Below are 22,379 nucleotides of genomic sequence, written 5' to 3'. Positions count from 1 at the left end.
ACTTAATATTATTTTTTTTTTACTCATTCATTGTCAGTTGGTCAATCAGATGACTTCTTATCTTTATACTGGCAGTTTCAGAAGTCTAGAAAATTTGAATTATAAATGGCTTACCAATACATTGACCTTTTGCATCAAGTAATTTACTTACTTTGAACTATTAACTGTGCAATTCTTAATGGAAAATAGTTTTAATTACATATTTGTCATTATAAAATCAATAGATTCTCATTAACTAAAAAGCATATGATGCAGATATGCAAAAGGAAGCAATAAAATATCCTGCCATAGAAATACAGTTCTTTTTATGAGCATACATTTGCTCATTGATTCAATTGCTCACCTAACTTTTCATCAATATTTATGTGCCAAGAGTATTTATATGTCTTAGAAATATGCACAAGAACATAATAGAAAAAAAAACCATCTGCAGAAATGATACTTAAAACCAATAGATGAATAAACACAATGAATACATGATGCATATATTTTAAATAGCTTAAAAGAGATATGATGACTGCTTCAAGGAAAAAATAAAAAGTATGATGAATAGAGTATTATATTAGAAAAGTATTCAAAAGAGTCTTTTCTGAGAAAATGAAATCAAAGTAAGAATCTGAAATAAGATGTACACATCAGAGGAAAGGACTCTTCAGGAAGAAAGCATATTTAGCAAACTCATAAATGCAGACATGGACATGCTACATAAAGAATAGCCAAAAACAAGCTGAATGAAGTAGTGAATTATGAGAGTATTAGTCTGATTTTTAAAATAGTCTTACTAATATGTGGTCTACTTATAGTAGGGATACCCAGGGAAACAGAACCAGTAGGAGTTATATGAAAAGAGAGAGAAGAATCAGGGGGAAACAGAAAGGAAATAAATATAGAAGGGAAAAGGAAGGAAGAAAGGAACAAAGGAAAGGAAGGTTGAAAGGGAGAAAAAAAATAACACAGGTGTAGTCAGCCACTAAAACAGAGCATGTTTAGTATGTAGAAAGTAATGAGTTTTAATTCTTAGCACCACTTCAGGAAGAAAAAGGAGATTTATTTAAAGAAAATGACTCATATGGTTATGGAAGCTGAGAACATCCATGTTCTGTCATTTAAAACCTACAGATCCTCAAAAAATCAGTAATGTCTTTTAGAAGAGACAGTGTTGCAAATCTAAGTCCAAGAAATGGAGATGAGATTTAGCCCATTTAAGAATCAAACAAAAGCCTCACCTCCTAAAACTATAACATTTTGACATAAGGCTTTTTACCCCAGATAGTATATATTAGTACTTTTATTTATTTTTTTTTTGAGAAATTAAGATGTACTTTGATCATATTCAACTCCTGCTTCTCACAGATCATCATCCAACTCCTGGTACACATTAGTACTTCATGCTCTCTGCCTAAGACAATCCATCAATACCAATTTTTGTTACACATATACTCATGGCCTTCTACTAGAGCCTGATTAACCTACTAAAAGTTATGTCATTAAAGAAAACTGTTATTCCTTGTTCTCCCTCTCTGTTCTTGGTCCAGCTGGGATCTCCTGCTCCCCTAAGCTCTCTTTCCCTTAAACCTTGCCCTTCATCACCCCCACTCACTTCTAGGTAGTTCATGTAGATCTCATCCATTTCTCTGTCATTGAGCCATCCCTGTGTCTTCCTTAGGGTCCTGTTTTCTAGGTAGCCTCCCTGGAGTTGTGTAGCAGTCTAGTCATCTTTGTTTTACATATAGTATCCTCCTATGAGTGAGTACATACCATGCTTGTCTTTCTGAATCTGGGTTACTTCACTCCAGATGATTTTTTTCTTGATCCATCCATTTGCCTGCAAATCTCATGATGTCATTGTTTTTCTCTGCAGAGTAGGACTCCATCATGTATATGTACCATATTTTCTTTATCCATTCTTCAGTTGAAGGGCATCTTGGTAGTTTCCAGGTCCTGGCTATTACAAACAATGCTGGTATGAACATAGCTGAGCAAATGCCCTTGTGGTACAATTGAGCATTCCTTGGATATATGCCCAAGATTGCTATAGCTGAATGTTGGGTGAGATAGATTCCCAATTTTCTAAGGAAGTGCCATATTGATTTCCAAAGTGGCTGTACAAGCTTGCATTCCCACCAGCAGTGGAGGAGAGTTCCCCTTGCTCCACATCCTCTCCAGCATAAGCTGTTTTCTATATTTTTGGTCTTAGCCATTCTGACAGGTGTAAGGTGGTATCTCAGAGTCATTTTGATTTGCATTTCCCAGATAATTAGGGATGTTGAGCAATTCCTTAAAAGTCTTTCAGCCATTTAAGCTTCCTCTGTTGAGAATTCTCTGTTTAGTTTTATAGCCCATTCCTTAATTGGACTGTTGGGCATTTTGCTGTCTAATTTCTTGAGTTCTTTATATATTCTGGATACCAGCCCTCTGTCATATGTGGGGTTGGTGAAGACCTTTTTCCATTCTGTAGGCTATCGCTTTGTCTTGTTGACTGTGTCCTTTGCTTTACAAAAGCTTCTCAGTTTCAAGAGGTCCCATTGATTGATTGTTTCTCTCAGTGTCTGTGCTACTTGTTTTATATTTAGAAAGTGATCTCTGGTGTCAATGTGTTCAAGAATACTTCCTTCTTTCTCTTCTATCAGGCTCAGAGTAGCTGGATTTATGTTGAGGTCTTTCATCCACTTGGATTTAAGTTTTGTGCACAGTGACAGATATGGATCTATTTGCAGCCTTCTACACATTCACATCCAGTTATGCCAGCACCATTTGTTGAAGATGCTTTCTTTTTCCATTGTACAGTTTTGGCTTCTTTGTCAAAAATTATATGTTCATAGGTGTGTGGGTTAATGTCAGGGTCTTCAATTTGATTCTATTTGTAGATGTAACCATCTTGTTAAATAAGGAACACAGAGCAATACAGAGCAGCAGTGAAGGGTAAGGTTTTCAGCTCTCAGCTATTGCTCTGACCTCGTGGCTTTTAACTCTGCAATTGGCTTTGTGTTTCTTATTTAACAAAACAGTTACATCTTCATCTGTTGGTCCACATGTTGGTTTTTATTCCAGTACCAAGCTGCTTTTATTACAGTAGCTCTATAGTAGAGCTTGAGGTCGGGGATCGTGATGCCTCCAGAGGTTGCTTTATTGTACAAGATTCTTTTGGCTATCCTGGGGTTTTGTTGTTGTTGCTGTTTTTCGTTTTTTTGTCTTTTGTTTTTACATATGAAGTTGAGTATTGTTCTTTCCAGGTCTGTGAAGAATTGTGTTGGTAATTTGATGGGGATTGCATTGAATCTGTAGATTGCTTTTGGTAGGATCGCCATTTTTACTATGTTAATTCTGTCTATCCATGTGCATGGGAGATCTTTCAATTTTCTGACATCTTCTTCAATTTCTTTTTTGAGGGACTTAAAGTTCTTGTCATTATGTATATAAAGATCTGATAACAAGTGAATCACTATGTGAAAATGGGATTGAACCATTTACAAGTAAATATAAAGCTATCTGGATGGTTCAGGCATGCTTACAAAGGCAATTGTCTCTTTTCTCTGATTTTTGGGAATAAAAAAGTTTGAAAGGTTATAAATTAACTTTCAAATCTGTCAGTACTCTATTACAGAGACATTTGGAAGGCTCAACGCAATATTTCACTCTCTACTGAAATCTACACTAAGGGCACATTTCCCCACTTCTGTTTCTTTTGTTATCATTCTAGCAGCTGAGTATAGCACAATCTTTTATGGTATGTTTATACCATTTATTGATGAAAAAATAACTCAGAATTTGGAAGGAAGTACCCATAAAGTGCCCTGGTATTTTGACATAAGAGCTCACGAACTGTTGAGATGTAAGTAGTATTGTTTCATTAGCAGAGTGAATCTATTCTATTGTATATATAAATAAATTACAAGGAAGTAACATTATTTACCATTCTACATGTATTGTCACCATCATGTCCTTCCATTTGGCTGTATCTTGCTTTAGATAATTGATTCATTTTTTTTTCAAAAACCTATTTTGAATATCTGTCATATTCCTGAGAGTTCAGCAGTGAATGTACAAGATTACTATGGCCTAACTGACCTGAAACGTTTTGGCTAAGACATACATCATATATTTGTAAAAATGTATAAAAAATAGTGTTTCTGTGTCATGATCTGTATACCTGTACTAACTAAAGAGTTACACATCTTTTCAAAAATGCATCAATCCAATATTGGGATAGCCTGATGGTGTAAGTGTGACTGTGATTTGATATTTGGGAAAATATTCTCAACAAGGCAAATATTTAATTTCTTTTTATATTTTCTTTTCTCTTTCCCTTTCATCTAAACTTTCATATTATAATGGAAACAGAATGACAGGTGTATATGACTGAGAAACTCAGACCACACTTGGATGCCCATCCTTTTGTTCCAGAACAATATAGTTCTGAGTGTCCATCTGGTGATACTTCTTGGCACTGTCTGTGCCAGGAATACACTGAACTGGACTCATAAGTCACAGTCAGGCATGATAAAAAACTTTCTTCAGTTCTCTGAAGTTAGCAAGATGATCAGATTGGTGTAGCGGCTATCAAGATAAGTTTGTGACTGCTTCTACTCTGAGAAAAAAAAGGAAGTACTATTCTTTCTCAAGAATAATATATCTCTTATGGATTTCTATGTAAAGCAAACTCTGCCTGGAATGAGGACTGTTTGTCATCTTTTCTATATGTCTAGAGATTTTGGTCTCTTTTCTTCATAAAGTTTTAGAAAATCAGAAGCAACATCTAAAAGTACACAGTCATTTGTTCACTTATAATATTCACGTTATTTTCATGGAGAATACAATAATCACACAGAAAATACATTCTTGTAGATCCAATAGTACAACTTTAAGTCCATTACCTGCAGCTAGACAAGTTACAAAAAATATTCTAGTTATTTCACTGAATTTGGATTTGAATAATGAACAAGAATTAAAAAAAGCAAAAATGGAGATGGGAATATTTCATGAAGAGGTAATATTCTATAAAATGTTTTTAGGTATAGTAGAAGGAAGTGAATGATAAGAAATATGCAACTGATTCAAGGTATATTTGAACAGAAATGTAGAGATTAGAAATTATAAATTTGTTGATTATTTTATTAATTATACTATGTTGCTTTGGATGTCTGTATGCTATGAAATGTTGTTCTGATTGATTGATAAATAAAATGCTGATTGACCAGTAGCCAGCAGGAAGTATTGTGTAGGCAGGATAAGGAGAAAGGAGAATTCTGGGAAGTGGAAGGCTGAGTCAGGAGATGCTTCCTTCCACTGCCACCATGAGAAGTAAGATGTAAAGTACTGGTAAGCCATAAGCCATGTGGCAACTTATAGATTAATAGAAATAGGTTAATTTAAGATATAAGAACTATATAGCAAGAAGACTGAGCAATTAGGCCAAACAGTTTAAATAATATAAACATCTGTGTGTTTATTTGGGTGTCAGTGGCTGCGGGCACTGGCAGGACTGGAGATAACTCCAGCTACACTATATATTTGAAGAAAATTAGAAAATTATATTATTACAAATAATTAAACATATTTTGAGAAGATCATTTTCATTGCAGCATGCAGAAATGATTGTTAGAAAGATATTGACACTAATGATTCCTTTTTTAATGATTTGAATATATTAACAAACTTACCTTATAAGTCATGTTGTGAAAAAACTCTACAGATCTGATAAAGGAAGTGATGCATGAAACATAAACAGGAATTAGCTAATAAATCCAAGATTTTACTTAAGAGACACTTGCTTAAAAATTGATGTACTAAACATTGTTCTAGTGAAAGATGATAATCACTCCTCATTTATTATTTTGGATTTAAATGAAATTATAAGTTCTGCAACAGTTAGCTATAAAAAAAACATAAAATGAGAAAGGCCTTATAAAAAAGATCATGGGAACTGCAATGAGTGTATTCATTCAGAAAACTTTTACAAGATATAACTAACAAGCTGTCACATGTAATAAAGAGTTCTTAAAAAATACTCTTGAAACATGCAAACAAATCTTGATGGTCTCAATTGTTGACACAGAAAATACCATACAGGTACCAGATTATGTAGATAGACTAATTTTGTTCTGGAATAATTTATTCATAAAATAGGCATGAAGCAACTGTCAGAAAGGTGATGTTACACACAGTAGCCCATTGGAAAATAGCTCTCAGAGACTGAATATATCCTGAATATCAGTCTTTGAGTTAATATACATTATTGTAACCTTCATTTGAAATGTCAGGGCCTTCAAACTTGCAAACTCATGTAGAAGAGTATCTTGATAAACAGATAATAGAGAACTTATAAACTGGGGAGAGAGAAACAGAATATAATCCTCATAATTATTAGAAATATGGGTATAAAAATACTAGTGAGACTGCACAAAACTAAAACTGTCAGGATGCTAGACGAAAATTACTAGGTGAGGGAATGATTATGTATGAATGACATCAGAATCTTAGGAGTAAAAAAAATTGCAAAAATAGAAAATGTTATAATCAGTGCTGTGGGATGTTCTGTATGTTAAATGTGTTGCTCTGATTGGTTAATAAATAAAACACTGATTGGCCAGTAGTCAGACAGGAAGTATAGGTGGGACTAACAGAGAGGAGAATTCAGGGAAGTGGAAGGCTGAGTCAGAGAGATGCTGCCAGCCTCTGCCATGACAAGGGACATGTAAGGTACCTGTAAGCCATGAGCCACATTGCAACCTATAGACTAATAGATATGGGTTAATTTAAGATAGAAGAACTAGATAGCAAGAAGCCTGTCATGGCCATATAGTTTGTAAGCAATATAAGTCTCTGTATGTTTACTTGGTTGGGTCTCAGCAGCTGTGGGACTGACGGGTAATAGAGATTTGTCCTGACTTTAGACCAGGCAGGAAAATTCTAACTACAAAGAAAAAAAACTCTAGCTACAATAATCAGCAGCTGTAAGGGCAAGTCAGTCCTTGAAAGTAAGGAGAGATATTGGTAGATTCCAAGGGTGATGGACAGTTAGCTTTATACACATTATAATGAGAGGTACAGAAATAATATGAATATGCATGTATTTTCTTTATTTAATCCTCTCCTCCAGTCAAATGATTTTCCTAGAATGTTAGTCACATTTTTCTTAATATAACAGATACTTGAGCTGAGTCACCTTATAAATATGAAAGCTTGATCTGGGATAATGGTTTAAATTTTCCCTAGTCCATGGTATATCACCTGGACTGCTTTGGGTCTATGGAAAGGCAATAACTCATGTATGTGAACAAACTGAGGCAGGAAGGAGAGCTAGAGATGCATGCAGAGATAGTTCTATCCCAAAATAAGCAAACTTTATTCCAGTAATCCTTCCTGCCTTAATGTCTTCCACTGTCCAACAGTGCCACAAGCTGAGGACTGTTTTTAACAACATGGAGTTTATATAAGAACCAAAGTATGCTATCAAATGAACTATCAAATGAACCAACAGGAGTTTTGGTTGTGCCTAACAAATTGACGGTGTACACACATCCTTAGGATAAAGGAAGCCTAATCCCTCCTTAAAGGTTTTCAATAACAGCTGCATTCATTCCTTTAATAACATCATCAATGGATTCACTACAAATTGTTTACTTTTGCTTACTTTTCATATATATATATATATATATATATATATATATATATATATATATATATATATATATGAATGCTGTGAATGTATTGTTCTGATTGGTTAATAAATAAAGTGCTGATTGGCCAGTAGCCAGGCAGGAAATATAGGTAGGACAAAGAGAGAGGAGAAGGCTTGGAACAGGAAGGCTGAGTCAGGAGATGCTGCCAGGTGCCAAGATGAGAATGAGCATGTAAGATACCAGTTAGCCACAAACCATGTTGCAAGATTTATAGAAATGGATTAATTTAAGATGTAAGAACTAGATAACAAGAAGCCTGGCATGGCCATACAGTTTATAAGTAATATAAGTCTCTGTGTGTTTATTTGGGTCTGAGTGGCTGCAGGAGCTGTGTGGACACATGAATACTCCAGCTACATTTTTTCTTTTGTTTTCAGCCTCAAAAAGCATACTGCCAATTTTGGGCACTGTTTGATGCACTTTAGTTATGAAAGATATTCTGAAAAGGTACTTTATTTAACACATGCTATATGTCTAAGTTAGCCTGAAGAAAAAAACTAAAGCACTACAATGATGACTTTAAATCCTACTTAAGTCACCTATACATTATACTTTAACCCATCTATATTCCAGTGATTTCTTTAGAGGTAGAACATTAGTTATTGTTAAATAACAATAATAATTATAAATTATTATTTACAGTAGATAACCAATTAACACTCCTAGAAAAAATTCTACATATAAAAATGGTAAAAGTCAACAAAGACATGAATAAGAGGAAATATTTACATTTCAGGTATATTTAAATGTATTATAAATGTTCCTTGATTCAGGATAGACTTGTGTCCCAATAACTATACTGTAAATTGAAACTATTGTAAATAAAAATGCATGTAATATAATTTGCTTACTAAATATTATAGCTTAATGTAACTTAACTTGGAAGCAAGTAGGAGATTTAGGGTAGATTAGAAATAACTTCATCAGTAGGCAATACAAAAGGATAAACCTGGAAATTCAATTCTGCTATACAACCTAAAATTGTAACCTATTTCAGTATGCCTTTAGGTATTTTTTGGTATGTGTGAAAGCCTAACTGGTGTTGTTGTCATTACAACAGTCAGTTTATGAAAATGAGTAGAAGAGGGAAAAAACTGCAATTATCATACCGGTGTGCTTCTCCATGTTCTCCTCCCAATATCCAACAAATCAACATGAGTTTATCCAATGATTAAAATTCTATGTTCCTGTATGTGATAAGTGTGAACATACAATTATAATCATAGAGCTCAGCCCTTCATATATTGTTCATCCTGTTTAAAACAGGCAATTCTGCAATTAAACTTTTGCTCACTACCTATTGTTAGGTATAATGCAAAATATTATTTACTAAAAGAAATATGACATGGTTGTTCAAATTGATGCTAGTTTCTGTCACAATCATTTTATAATCCTCGTAGAATTTGCATATTCTATTGAATAAACAATGCCCATTGAGAATCAATGTCTATTTCTGACAATTCCCATTTGTGGCCCCCTGAGGCTATTGCATCAGTCTATTTCTGCAGCTATATTTGAGTACTTCTCCCTAGGAAATCATCCATAGTGCCATTTTACAGTCTTTCTGTTGCTGACAGAGAGAGAGCAGTTGCCGTTACTATTCTATGACTTTTGGAATCTAAAGGAACGCATGAAAATGTATTTCCAAACAATTTCTAAACCCAAGATTTTAAATTAGTGCTGTGATGGTTTAAATTTCAGCACCACTCAAATTCCATAAGTGATTGCCATCAATTCTTCTCTGATATGGGATTCTTTCAACAATATACATTTTCCCATATTCTCACAGTGACCACATGACCAAGTTGGTAAAAAAACAAAACAATGCCACAGTCAATGCATAGTTTAGTCCCCCAATATGATTTATTTACCTTCTTCAGTGATAGAGGTGGCCTTCTAAACAGGATGTTGTCCTCTTTCCAGAGAAATGTGGTCTTCAAACTAGACAGCTTATTTTGAGATCAATGTAAAGAGCACTACTGAAGTAATAATTGGTTTATATCTCTTCCCAGCATTGGTCTGGTGGAATAATTTTGTATAAATCATTTCAGTGATACCTTGTGATTTTTCATGGAATTGTTGTTCATATTATATAATTTCTCTGATATGACTCAAGACATGAATATTTCATATTTTAAGATTTTCATTCTTTCTGATCCTATTCTTTCTCATTTTCTATCAACCCTCACACTAAATCAAAGCCATTTTACTTCTAAATTATGTTCCTAGTCATGTAATTATGTTTTTCATTTTATAAATTTGAAGGCTGCTAAAATTACTCCCTAGTAGCTGACTACTAATTGGCCCTAAAATGAAAAGTCTCCAATAAGAAATCCCAGTAGTTTCTCTTGTCTGGAAGTACATAAAATAGAGAGTAAGCTTATGTAATTATGACACAGTTATACAAGCACTGCATCTTCCAATCATACATGCTATGAGGTGGTGTCTTATAGACATTTCAGGGATGCTACACCCACGGAAACTCAATAATATGATTGTCTAAACAAGACCTGCATAATTTCAATATTTGTTAACATGCTAATATACATTGGTGAAATTTCACTAGGTCCCACCACTAGATGAAGAGCTACAGTGAATTAATGGATGCTGAAAGAGGAAAAAAACTGAGTTCAAAAGTTTTGCAGAAACATGGGAGGAGTTGAAGAGGAGAGAAGAGAATAAAAAATTATGGGAATACAATGTGCTCATGCATGTAATAATTAAATAAATTTAAATTAAACAAAGATTCTCCTTCATTTTTAAGTTTGAGCAATATTTCAGTGTGTGTATGTGTGTGAACCACATTTTGTCTATCAGTTCATCCACTGATTAAGGAAAGTTGACATGGTACCATTGGTAATTTCAATGGTGCTAGAATAAGAATAAATATAGAAATAGAGATATTTTATAAGGTGGTAATCTTTCTTGGGTAAATACCTACAAGAGCAATTATGAAGCCTTAAGGTAGTTCAATGATGTATTTTTAGAAGTGCTGAAACTGTTTTAAATGTGTGTCTATCAATCTACTTTCCCACTGACATTGCACTGGATTTCTTTCCCCTCATTCCTTGGCCAACATTTAACATCTACTATAAGAGATAATACTTCACACTTTCTATTTTGTGAATGCTTAATAATGCTAAACACCATCTCCTATTTTCAACCTTATTTCAGCTTTGCAAAAATGTACACTCAGTTACTTTCCCTGTTCCTTAACAGATTATTAGTCTCCTAATGAATGTGGCAGGATCCAGTGCTGTTCCCTTTAGGGGAGGGGACAAGTAGGTACAGAGTCAACAACACAGACTATGGAAAGATGTTGAGACAACAAGCTCAGTTTATTTAGGAAGAGGCAAGCCTTAAATATTCTCCACCCTGCCCTTGGGAAAGGTCTGATGAATATGAATCTGCTGGTATGACATGGTTGCCTCTCATTTATCCTGCTCATCTCAGATTGTCTCATCTGCTATTGCTAAGGCCTTTAGACAAATTCAGGTTGGCTGTCAGGAAGTATTGTATTACTGTTTTGGGCCAGCTGGCCCTCAGGCCTATCAGGGATGAGTCATCCCACATTTCCACCCTTTTTTCATTATTTCATGGAACATGATCAGTGGAAGCTAGGGTGCATTGCCCTAACCTTGATGACCCCACCTCAGGAGAACTCAGCATGATGGACTGTGCCTGGATTAGGCTGGCTTGCCAAACAAGCTCTTACCCATCTTTGACTATCAGCTCTCAAAGAGCATCAATACTGGAGAGCTGTCCGGATGGCAGGCTTTAGGCAGTAGCCTTCTGTAACTCAGTGAGCCATGCATGCATAACCTCTCTAGAAGGACTTTCATCTAGGTGTCTCAGAGCCAATAAAACCTGTAGGATCACCTTTGTGGCTGTCTTCAGTTGGTGAACCTGTTGTAAAAGACATTTGAATGATTAGTAAAAAATTCAGGACATGGGTGGGACTCTAGTCATATTTATTGTGCCAATCAAAGTCTTACTGATGATGCATTAGTGACCTAGTAGTGGGTAAGGCAATTGCTTGATATCTGGGGTCACATGCCAGTAATGACATGACCTTGACTAATGATTCAGTATCAGGGTTATTGGTGAAATTATTAAGGCCACTCCACGTAGTTAAAAGGGAAGTTTATTTTGTGGGGTAACTTACAAATGAAGGGGTAGGTCGCAGAGTCTGGCAAAGGTATAGGGTAGTCCGGAGGCGTTCACTGGAGAACTCTGCTCGGTCCACCTCTCGCGTCCCGCGTCCCGGAACCAAGAGAGAGAGTCCTTCCCGATCCTTCGTCTTCAGCTTCCTCCTCTGCCCCGCCTTGTGGGTGTGACCATTACCGAAGCCTCAGTGGGGGTTGGAACTTCCAGGCCAATCCTGGGATGCCTATCCACTACACAGGGTAAATCATACATTACTCCTCTGAAGCTTCTTTGGCCAAAGTCTCTTGGTCTGTTGATAGACACACATTTCTGGAGGGTATCCATATCAGTGTGGTGGTATTCTGGGGAAAAGCGCAAACATATTCTCACCCTCAGGTTCATAGGAGTACTAAGAGTTGCCATTGAAGGATGATGTGATCGCTCCAATGAACCAAGGGCAATGGTGTCTCCTAAGGCAGGTAAATAAGTGTGCTGTTCAATGTGGGGTTGCGTGGCAAGGTTAACATATGGTCCTTGGCCCATGAGCATCTCAAGAGAAATAGTGATGTTAAACTGTGTTGCTGTGGAATATCATTTTCTATGCTGTGAATATGTGTTGTTTTGATTGGTTGATAAATAAAATGCTGATTGGCTAGTAGCCAGGTGGGAAGTATAGGAGGGATAAGCAGACAAGGGGAATTCTGAAAAAAGGAAGGCTAAGTCAGGAGCCACAGGTCAGACACAGAGTAAGCAAGATGACAAGGCAGAACTGAGAAAAAGTATCAGGCCATGTGGCTAAACATAAATAATAATTATGAGTTATTTTAAGTATAAGAGCTACTCAGTAATAAGCCTGAGCTAGTAACCAAGAAGTTATAATTAATACAAGCTTCTGAATGATTATTTCATAAGCAACAGAGGGACAGTGCTGCCGGGTGGGACACAGGAAAACTTTCAGTTACAGATTAATTTATTTTTATTGACTTATTACAAAAAGCAATTTTAGATAGGTATAAAAAAGTACAAATGTTATATGATAAGGTCACATTTTACCAATAAAATCAATATAAATATATATATATAAATGTCATTTGATAAACTTGAAAATTATAATTGAAATTGCCATAATGTTGCAAAAAATATTATCAATATTAAAATATATTCAATGAATGACATTTACACACTGAAATATACAGTGAGAAAAATAAATTGAAGTTCACAGGAACTAATTTCTGATATCAATACACAGTGGTTATAATTTATATAGTGTGTATATTGTGTTTAATTATTGCTGAAACAGTGTTATAATAATTAGGCAATTTGATTTAATTAAGCTTTCCATAAAAGGACAATTCCAAGTCTCATAAACAGATAAATATTGGTTTTTGAGAAGATGATATTTTGTTTCTTGCATATTTCATTGGCCTACCCTGGTGTTCATGAAATACAGATATTTCTCATACATACAGACAGCTTCTTTTTGTTCTCTCTGTATAATGTGACATTCTAGGCATTAAGGCATGTTCACACAAAGTATGGTATTAGCCAGATACTCTGAGTAGTTTCTATATGAAAGCTTCACTCAACCTGAAGTTGAAAAAGGGTTGTGGATATGTAGATGACATTGTTGACTTTAACTGGTTCTTTCTTACAGTGCTTTCTTTAGTCATCTTCTAAATTAATACCTTTCATGCTTTTTTTGGAGGTCAGAGTTTACTTTTAGGCGATATTCAATCTATCAAGGCTTGCATTACCTTCAAGTGTGTAACTAAATCACAGCAATACACATGCTTATACAATAAAATTTTCTAACAATTTGATATGTATAAACATATATCATCATTAATATATATATATATATATATATATATATATATATATATATATATATATATGTGTGTGTGTGTGTGTGTGTGTGTGTGTGTGTGTGTGTGTGTGTGATGGAATTATCATGTGTATCTACATATAACCCTACATGTAACAACCCAGTATTAAAAAAGATGCTGAGCTTTCTTAATAATTATTATGACATAAAATTATTAACTATCTACCAATTTGCATTTTCTTCTTGTAAACATAAGACTGTCTCTCTAAACCTATCACCCAGAAAAGCTCAAGAGGCATCAAGGAAGAGGTAATGGAAATAATTCAAAAGCCAGAGAATATACATGAGTGCTGTGAAATAAATAATGGCCTCTGGGTGTGACATGGCTCTTGCTTTCATAAGTTAACAGCATCTTGAACAAAATCAAGGTAGTTTTATTCTTCATCTTATTATATTTTGTCATCTTTGGTTGTCTCTTGAAATCCTGTTCTTTCCTAATGAGAGGCAGAAATGGAATGGATTAAGATGGAAGTAAAGGTGGTGAGGAACTGGTAGGACTGGAATGAGGGGAAAATCTAATCAAGATGTATTGTAAGACAAAATAAACTATTTTCAATAAAAGAGAGAAGAACTTCATCATAGAGGGTGAACATACACTTAAAGTATCACCACTAGCTGAAAATAATTTATTTGAAATTAATGTGAATTGGAATGCAGAGTAACTTCACTTTGAGGGGATGTCCTTGGTAGTCTGCCCATTCCTTATCAGATAACCTGATATCTTTTTATATATGAACAGCAATAAAAATAGTCTTTCCCAGAGGAAAAAATTCATAGCAATTGGTTAGCCTATATCCTTAACCACCCCCAAAATTAATATACAGACTAAGTAGGTTATAATTGTATATTTAATTAGTTAAGTGATTTTATATATATATAGTGTGTGTGTGTGTGTGTGTGTGTGTGTGTGTGTGTGTGTTAATTATAAAATTCCATGAATTTGAAAAATAGCAAGAGGAAAATTTGGAGGGTTTGTAGGGAGGAAAGGGAAAGGGTATATAGAGTAATTAAATTATAATCTCAAAAATAAGAGAAATAATAATAAATAATGAGAAAGAGAATATGAAGTTGGGAAGGCAACATAGTGGGATTGGGGGACGGGAGGAACTAGAGACAGAAGTGGGGGATGAAAATGAGAAAAAATATTTTGGGTTTAGTGCTTAGGAGTACAGAAAACCATTTGGTACATAACACTAAAATCATTATACTTATTATGTGCTCTGTAAAATGTACAAAAGTCAGTTCTTCTAAATATTTAATAGATTGCCATTTAATGTGCCATAAAATATTGAGTCTTGATGATCATAGTAAAAAAAAAAAAGTTTCCCAAGTTAATATCAGAATGAGTTCACTAATTTCCAATCTAATGTGGTATTACACAATAGAATTATTTTTGGCTTTGTTGTTGAGTTTTAGATTTTGTTTTACATGAAATCTCAGAACAAGGGATTTATGTGGATTTATGAAGAAGGTAGCAATTCACAAAATTCTGAATTGAGCATAGAATTGAAACTACTATTTCAAAAAGTTTGAAAGTGATTTTGGTTAGAATAATATGAATGCTTATGTGGTATAACCCACACAAATCAGAGTCTTTTGTAAAAAAGACCTGTATTAACAACTTCCCAAAGACTCCAAAACACTTCTAATACATACCAGGTAATCATATGCATGTCTTTAGAATAAAATATTACCCATTATTTTTCAAAATTGCTTCATTTCATTTCACCCATCAACAACATTTGACACAGCCACCACTGCTTCCTAAAACAGCACCTCTAATTTTGTCATTACTCCTCTTTTAAGCCTGTATTCCACCCTTTAGCCAAACACAGATCATATGATTCATTTCCTTGTAACTGTCTTTCATACTCGCCATACTAATCTTGTCTCTCATACTCAAGAGTAAATCTCAAATCCCTTGAAAAACTTGTAAGGCACGATAAGACCTTATCACAAACCACCTCTCTGACTACATATCCCATTTTTTCAGTATTAATTCATCTAAAACCAATTCATCATGAAAGTCTTGGAGAGGTAAGCATACAAGGGATATACTTAAACATAATATAAGCAAATATTACAGCAAACCAATAGCCAACATCAAATTAAGTGGAAAGAAACTCAAAACAATTCCACAAAAATCAGGAAAAAACAATGCTATACACTCTTTCCATATCTAGTCAACATACATAGTACCAGAAAATGGGAGGATTTCAGGGTCAGGTGGAAACCAGGTGCAAGGGAATCTCCCAGGAATCTACAAGGGTAACTCCAGTTAAGCATCCTAGCATCAGGAGATATATAGCCTGAACTGGTCATCTCCTGTGATCACACAAGACTACCAGTAGAGGTATTGGGACACCAACCCAGCCATATAACACTCAACCTACAATCTATCATGCCTATGAGATATGCTGGGGAAAGGGTGATACAGGGATTATGGGAGTAGCCAAAAAATGACCAGTCCAGCCTGAGACCCATGCTATGAGCGTGAGCCCTCTCCTGACACTGCCTAGAGCACAGGGTCCCAGAGGTTGGATTGCCCAAAGATCTAAGTTAGAACAAAGCACTACTAGAGACAAAAATGTAATGATACCTAATGATACTCTGTTATACTCATAGTTGGGTGCCTAACCCAATAGCAATCAGAGAGGCATCATCCAGCAACTGGTGAAAACAGAGACAGAGACCCACAGTCAAACATTAGGCTAAGCTCTAGGAATTCTCCTGAATAGAGAGAAGAAAGGAATGTAGGAGTAAGAGGGGGTCAAGTACATTACAAGAAAATTCAGAGAATAAACTAATATGGGCTCATAGTGGCTCACAGAGACTGTATGGACAATCAAGGAGCCTGCATGGAACTGACTAGACCCTCTGCATACATGTGACAGTTGTGTAGGTTGATCTTCTTTTGGGACTCCTAATAGTGGGAGCAGGGACTGTTTATGACTCTTTTTCTGGGCTTTGGGACCCCATTCCTCATACTGGATTACCTTTCCCAGCCTTAATTCAAGATAAGGTGCTCAGTCTTATGGTAACTCAATATGCCATGTTTTATTGATATCCATGGGGGGATCCTGACCTTTCTAAATAGAAATGAAAGAGTAGCTCATGGTTGGGGAGGTAGATGGGAGGAGAGGGACACTGAAGGGACAGGAAGGAGGGAAAATTGTGGTTGGGATGTAAACTAAATGTATAAATAAATATAAAATATTGTAAAATATTTAAAAAATATCAGTAAATTCTTTGGTCTAATTTAAACACTTGCTTTTCCCTGTGACCTGAATTTTCTGTATCAGATGGCATACTTGCATTCCAATTTCTAATATACAGGATATATTTTACAAAAGGGAAAGATAAAAACATCCATAATGTGTTACATCTTTAAGAGACAAGAGTGAAGCAAACCTTGCAACAAGTAAAGAAATACACATATGTGTAACTGAAAGTTTTCCTGGAGCCCCCTGGCTCACAGTCAGGACAAATCTCTCTCCTCCACCAATCCTGCAAATAAACACACACAGGTTAATATTAATTAAAGCTGCTTGGCCATTAGCTAAGGCTTACTACTGACTAGCTCTCACACTTAAACTCGGCCCATTTCTGTTAATCTATATTTCTCCATGTGTTCAGTGGCTTTACCTGTGTGTCAGTACATGCTGTTTCCTGGATGGCAAGCTGGTGTCTCCTCACTCAACCTTCCTCTTCTCAGAATTCTCCTTGTCTGCTTATCTTACTCTTACTTCCTGCCTGGCTACTGGCCAATCAGCATTTTAAAAAACCAGTGTACAACAGCATTATCCCACAGCATTTCCCTTTTTCTGTTTAATTAAAAAGGAAAGTTTTAACTTTAACATATTAAAATTACAAGTAATAGAGCAGTTATCAAACAAGAATTACAATTACAATATCTAGTATGATTGTATTTGGCAAAATTAAAGAAAATATTATATGTATCCTATATTTATGTCTAAAGTTTTATATCAATTTATCTTTTATCATAATCAAGAAAAATTATAACTATCTATTCTTCAACTACATAAAAGACCTCATAAGGATACAATATTACCTAAATAAATAAGAAGTGCATTGTAACCAGCTTCCAAAAATCTAGAATGACAGAGACAGCTGTCTTCTTGGATAGTCATCCAAAGTTCCTCTGCAATGTTGGCACATCCATCCTTAGCCCATTGGCCCAGAGTCTCTCAGTTACTTCTTTCTGTGTCCTGTAGAATGTCTAGCAGTTTCTTCTGTGGAACAGGAACATAAAGGACCATCTCGCCTTGCAAAGTTCAGTGGTCACCTTCCTATGAGTCTTGCATATCCAGTATATACAAGATGTTATCAAGCATTCAGTGCAAGGGTACTTGTTTTTTTTTCTCCAGTGGGTAACTTTTGCCACAAAAAGCAAACTCCATAATGAATTTCTTCAATGTCCATTATCTTCTTTGAAGTAGATTGGTGTTGCCAGGAGCAGACATGGTCAATGTCCAGAAAGTCAAAGTTCTTAAAACATTTTAAATGTCATATTCTGTAGGTCTTTGAAGTGTTTGAAGTATACTCATCTAATTGAAATATATCTATGTGTACCTAGAAAGCTTAACATGACCATAAGTTTGACTATCATAGAAGACTAATTATTCTGTATTTCTTAATTATCCAAATCAATTTAAATGAGTTACATAAACATAATACCTTAAACGAGAGTAGAAATATATATAAAGTATAACAAAGTTAACTTTAAATTTGTATCAATAAAATAGTGTCCATAGCAATGTAAAACATTTTTAACAAGTTGCTTTTTAAAAGTAGATTCAATAATCTACCCTTTTATCTTATTATATCTGTATTCTATCCCCCTCTTTTTTTTAGAAAGATAGTGACTATGATCAATAAAAATTTGTAGTCAACAACCTAAACAACAACAAGCATTCATAATCCAATTTTTGGAAATGTGAGTATAGTGTTCTAGGCTACTTCCTGCTGATAAAGGGCACTGGTTGTCTTATGGGGATCCTGAGAAAATTTGTGGTAATGGTCAAGTCTTGGGAAGACTGGCTATAACCTTTGTTGACAGGTATCATCTGTTAAGGTTCAGGAGGTCCGGTTTGATCAAATATGATCCATATTAACCTAGAACAAATCCATAGGTCCTCATTTTCTGTGGAAACAAAAGCAGAACCTCTTTTCTAAAGTAACATATCCTTATACATAAACTTTCAAGTCCAGATACCTTTAAAATATATATATATATTGGGTTAACTCAACAGCTTTTACAATCAAATGTCATTCTGTAGTTAAAAATCCCAAAGATAATATAATGGAGACTGTCTGTGTGATTTCTATCCTTATGTGTCTTATTTTTTATATTACTTTTACTGTCTTTTTTAATACTTTATTTTCTTAAAACTATGTATTTCTTTATATAACTATTAATATTCATTTTCTTCTCTCTTCCAAGCTTACATACATTTTCCCACACACTGTAAATCATTTAAATTTTGTTCCAGCTGAATCTGCCTTATTGTGAATCTTTTGCTTTAAAATACAGCATTACTAGGACTAAAATGGCTGCTTTCTCTGCCCACCTCAGCTTTACAACATGGCAGAACTACATTTACTGCCAGCTCTGGGAGAACAATGTTCATTGCTGATTCTGTGAAACAGTGCATATATACTTCCATCCAGCAGCACTGAGCCCAAAAACCTTTTCTTTCTTTCCATTTTTCTTGTCTATACTAGCAAAAGCTAAATCCACCACACACCACACTGTGCTGCTTGGAGACACCTCTGTCAGTTGATTACCAGCTCCATCTCACAGGCAGCTGTCAGAAGACAAGTTGGCACTGCTGCTGGCATGACATTGTAACACTTGGAAGCCCAGTGTGGCTCCATTTCTATGCATTAAGAATCTTGAGACTTTCTTAGGTCTATATGGCTCAATGCCTGACAGTGAGCACCAAATGTAGTCAGAAGGTTTTCTGTGTCCTGTTGGCCGGTGGTCAGGACAAATCCCTCTCACCCACCAATCCAACAGCTGCTCAGATCCAAATAAGCACACAGAGGCTAATATTAATTAAAACTGCTCTGCCATTAGCTCAGGCTTACTACTGACTAGCTCTTACACTTAAAGTCAGCCCATTTCTGTTAATCTATATGTCTCCATGTGTTCAATGGCTTTATCTGTGTGTCATCACATGCTGCTCCATGGACAGTGGACTGGCTTCTCCTCACTCATCCTTCCTCTTCCCAGAATTCTCCTTGTCTGCTTATCCTGCCTATACTTCCTACCTGGCTACTGGACAATCAGCATTTATTAAACCAGTGTACAAAAGCATTATCCCACAGCACATATAAATAGGGCACTTAAATAAAAACTGCATTTAGGAACAAGATTGCAAAAAAAAAAATTCATTCCACTTTCCTTGTAAATGCTTACAAAATGTAAGGATTCAACATTTTGCATGATTACCAATACAATTAGTTATTGTACATGATTTTCATAAAAACTTAGTATCTTTATAGTAACATGGAAAAAATCATCATATACTATTACCCAAGATAGCCAGTGTCATGAAACATGTGAATTGTGAGTTTCCTTTGTAAAGTCTAAGCATATGTCTGTTTCATATGTCAATTTGCATCTCATATTATGTTGTTCTGCAGTGGGTCAGTCCTATAATGGTCTGAAGTATTAGGACTATTCAGAAGTGTAGTTATAGGATTATATTTGTTTCTACTTCTGGTAACAAGATTGTGAGTGTACTGCTGGTGGCCATGTCAGAGTAGTGTCAGGTGTCATTTGAAGTTTGAGGTGTCAGCCCACCAGGAGGTAAATTCTTGATAGATGATTCTCAGATTGGCAAGGCCCCAAGACCACACATCCCAGAAAATCTTTTGCTTCTGTACATTTGCATGTTTGCCACTGCCATCTTTCTCTGGTAATTTGGCATAGTGTAACCTGGTGTAGGAAGATCCTCACTTCCTGTAATGTAGTGTGTTTATCTCATGCAAATATGCATTCTACTAGGGACTTTTACCTGTGGATTGTAAAGATGATTTCTTCTAAAGCTGTCTTGTCTAATTGGTAACAATAATGTTGGCTTAAATAAAGTTTTGATGATTAAAAGTGTAAACAAGGAAGTGTCACACAGCTAGAACACATGAATTTCTATTGAGAAGCCAAAAAGACTGTGACTTAGGGTAATGATTAAGAAAAACACTTGAGTCCCAATAGCCCAGCTTGCTTAAATTCTTTGAACTTCTGTGTTGGAAGAAGTGTTCACAGGTATCAAAGTGTATCATAACTGAAACAAAGCTTGAAAATAACTTAGAGTAAGATGTATTGGTTAAATATCTTTGAGGTTAAAAATTGAAGAAGACAATCTGAAATTTTAGAAAGACCCATAGTTTAGTGAGAAAATTTTAATGTCAGAGTACAAGAACAAAGCTGCCCAATTATCATTAGCTGATGATCATTTCTTACTAGGATTGGTTAATGACCAGAGGTGATGATTAATTCCTTGTAACAATTGTTGCCCTCAATCTCCTGATATAAAATAATAATAATAATAATAATAATAATAATAATAATAAAACTATTGATGAGTGGGAATGCACCCTAAAGACTTAAAGAAGAGGTGACTGATAGTTTTTCATGCATAAAAGTTTTGGTTTGTGATGATTCCTTTGTTTGTTTGTTTGTTTTTTATTAACTCTTTTTTTTTCATTTTTTCCTTATTAAGAAAGTTTCTACTCACTCTACATCCCACCCACAGATCATCCCTCTTCCATCCTCCCACCGTCCAGCCCTCCCTCCCTTTCTGCCTCACATCCCACAAAATAAGATCTCCTATGGGGTATCATCAGAGCTTGGCCCATTGAGCCTAGGCAGGTCCAAGTCCCTTGCCACTGCACCAAGGCTGCCCAAGGCATCACAGGACAGTAACTGGGCTCCCAAATGCTTGCCTATATACCAGCTGATGCCATTCTCCCTGCCTGGGTGCCCCCCAAAGAGTTCCAGCCAAACAACCATCTTCCATATCCAGAGGGTCTAGTCCAGTCCCATGGGGGCTCCGCAGCCACTAGTCTACAGTTCATGGGCTTCCACTAGTGTGACAGGTCATTTCTGCATGTCTTTCCATCATGATCTCCATGTCCCCTGCCTGCAGAATCCCTACACCCTCTCATAGATTAGATTCCCAGAGCTTAGCCTGGTTCTTGGCTGTGGATTTCTGCATCCACCTCTGTAGTTGGAGTTTTCCTGCCTGGCCCAGTCAGGACAAATCTCTCTCACCTGCCAGTCCCACAGTCGCTCAGACCCAACCAAGAAAGCACACAAAAACTTACATTGCTTAAAAACAGTATGGCCGTGGCAGGCTGCTTGTTATCTACCTTTTCTACCTTAAATTAACCCATTTCTGTTAGTCTAGATTTTGCCACATGGCTTGTGGTTTACCAGTGTCTTTACATGTTGCTTTTCATGGCGGCGGCTGGCGGTGTCCCTCCCCAGCCTTCTACATCCCAGAATTCTCCTCTCTCTTGTCCTGCCTATACTTCCTGCCTGACCACTGGCCAATCAGAACTTTATTTACACAGAGCGATATCCACAGCACACCCCCATCAGTCACTGGACAAAGGCTCTCTTGGTCTAATCTGGTGCT

The sequence above is a fragment of the Onychomys torridus genome, chromosome X, assembly GCF_903995425.1.
Source record: "Onychomys torridus chromosome X, mOncTor1.1, whole genome shotgun sequence".
NCBI classification, from domain to species: Eukaryota; Metazoa; Chordata; class Mammalia; order Rodentia; family Cricetidae; genus Onychomys; species Onychomys torridus.
Note: the sequence above shows the minus strand (reverse complement) of the source record.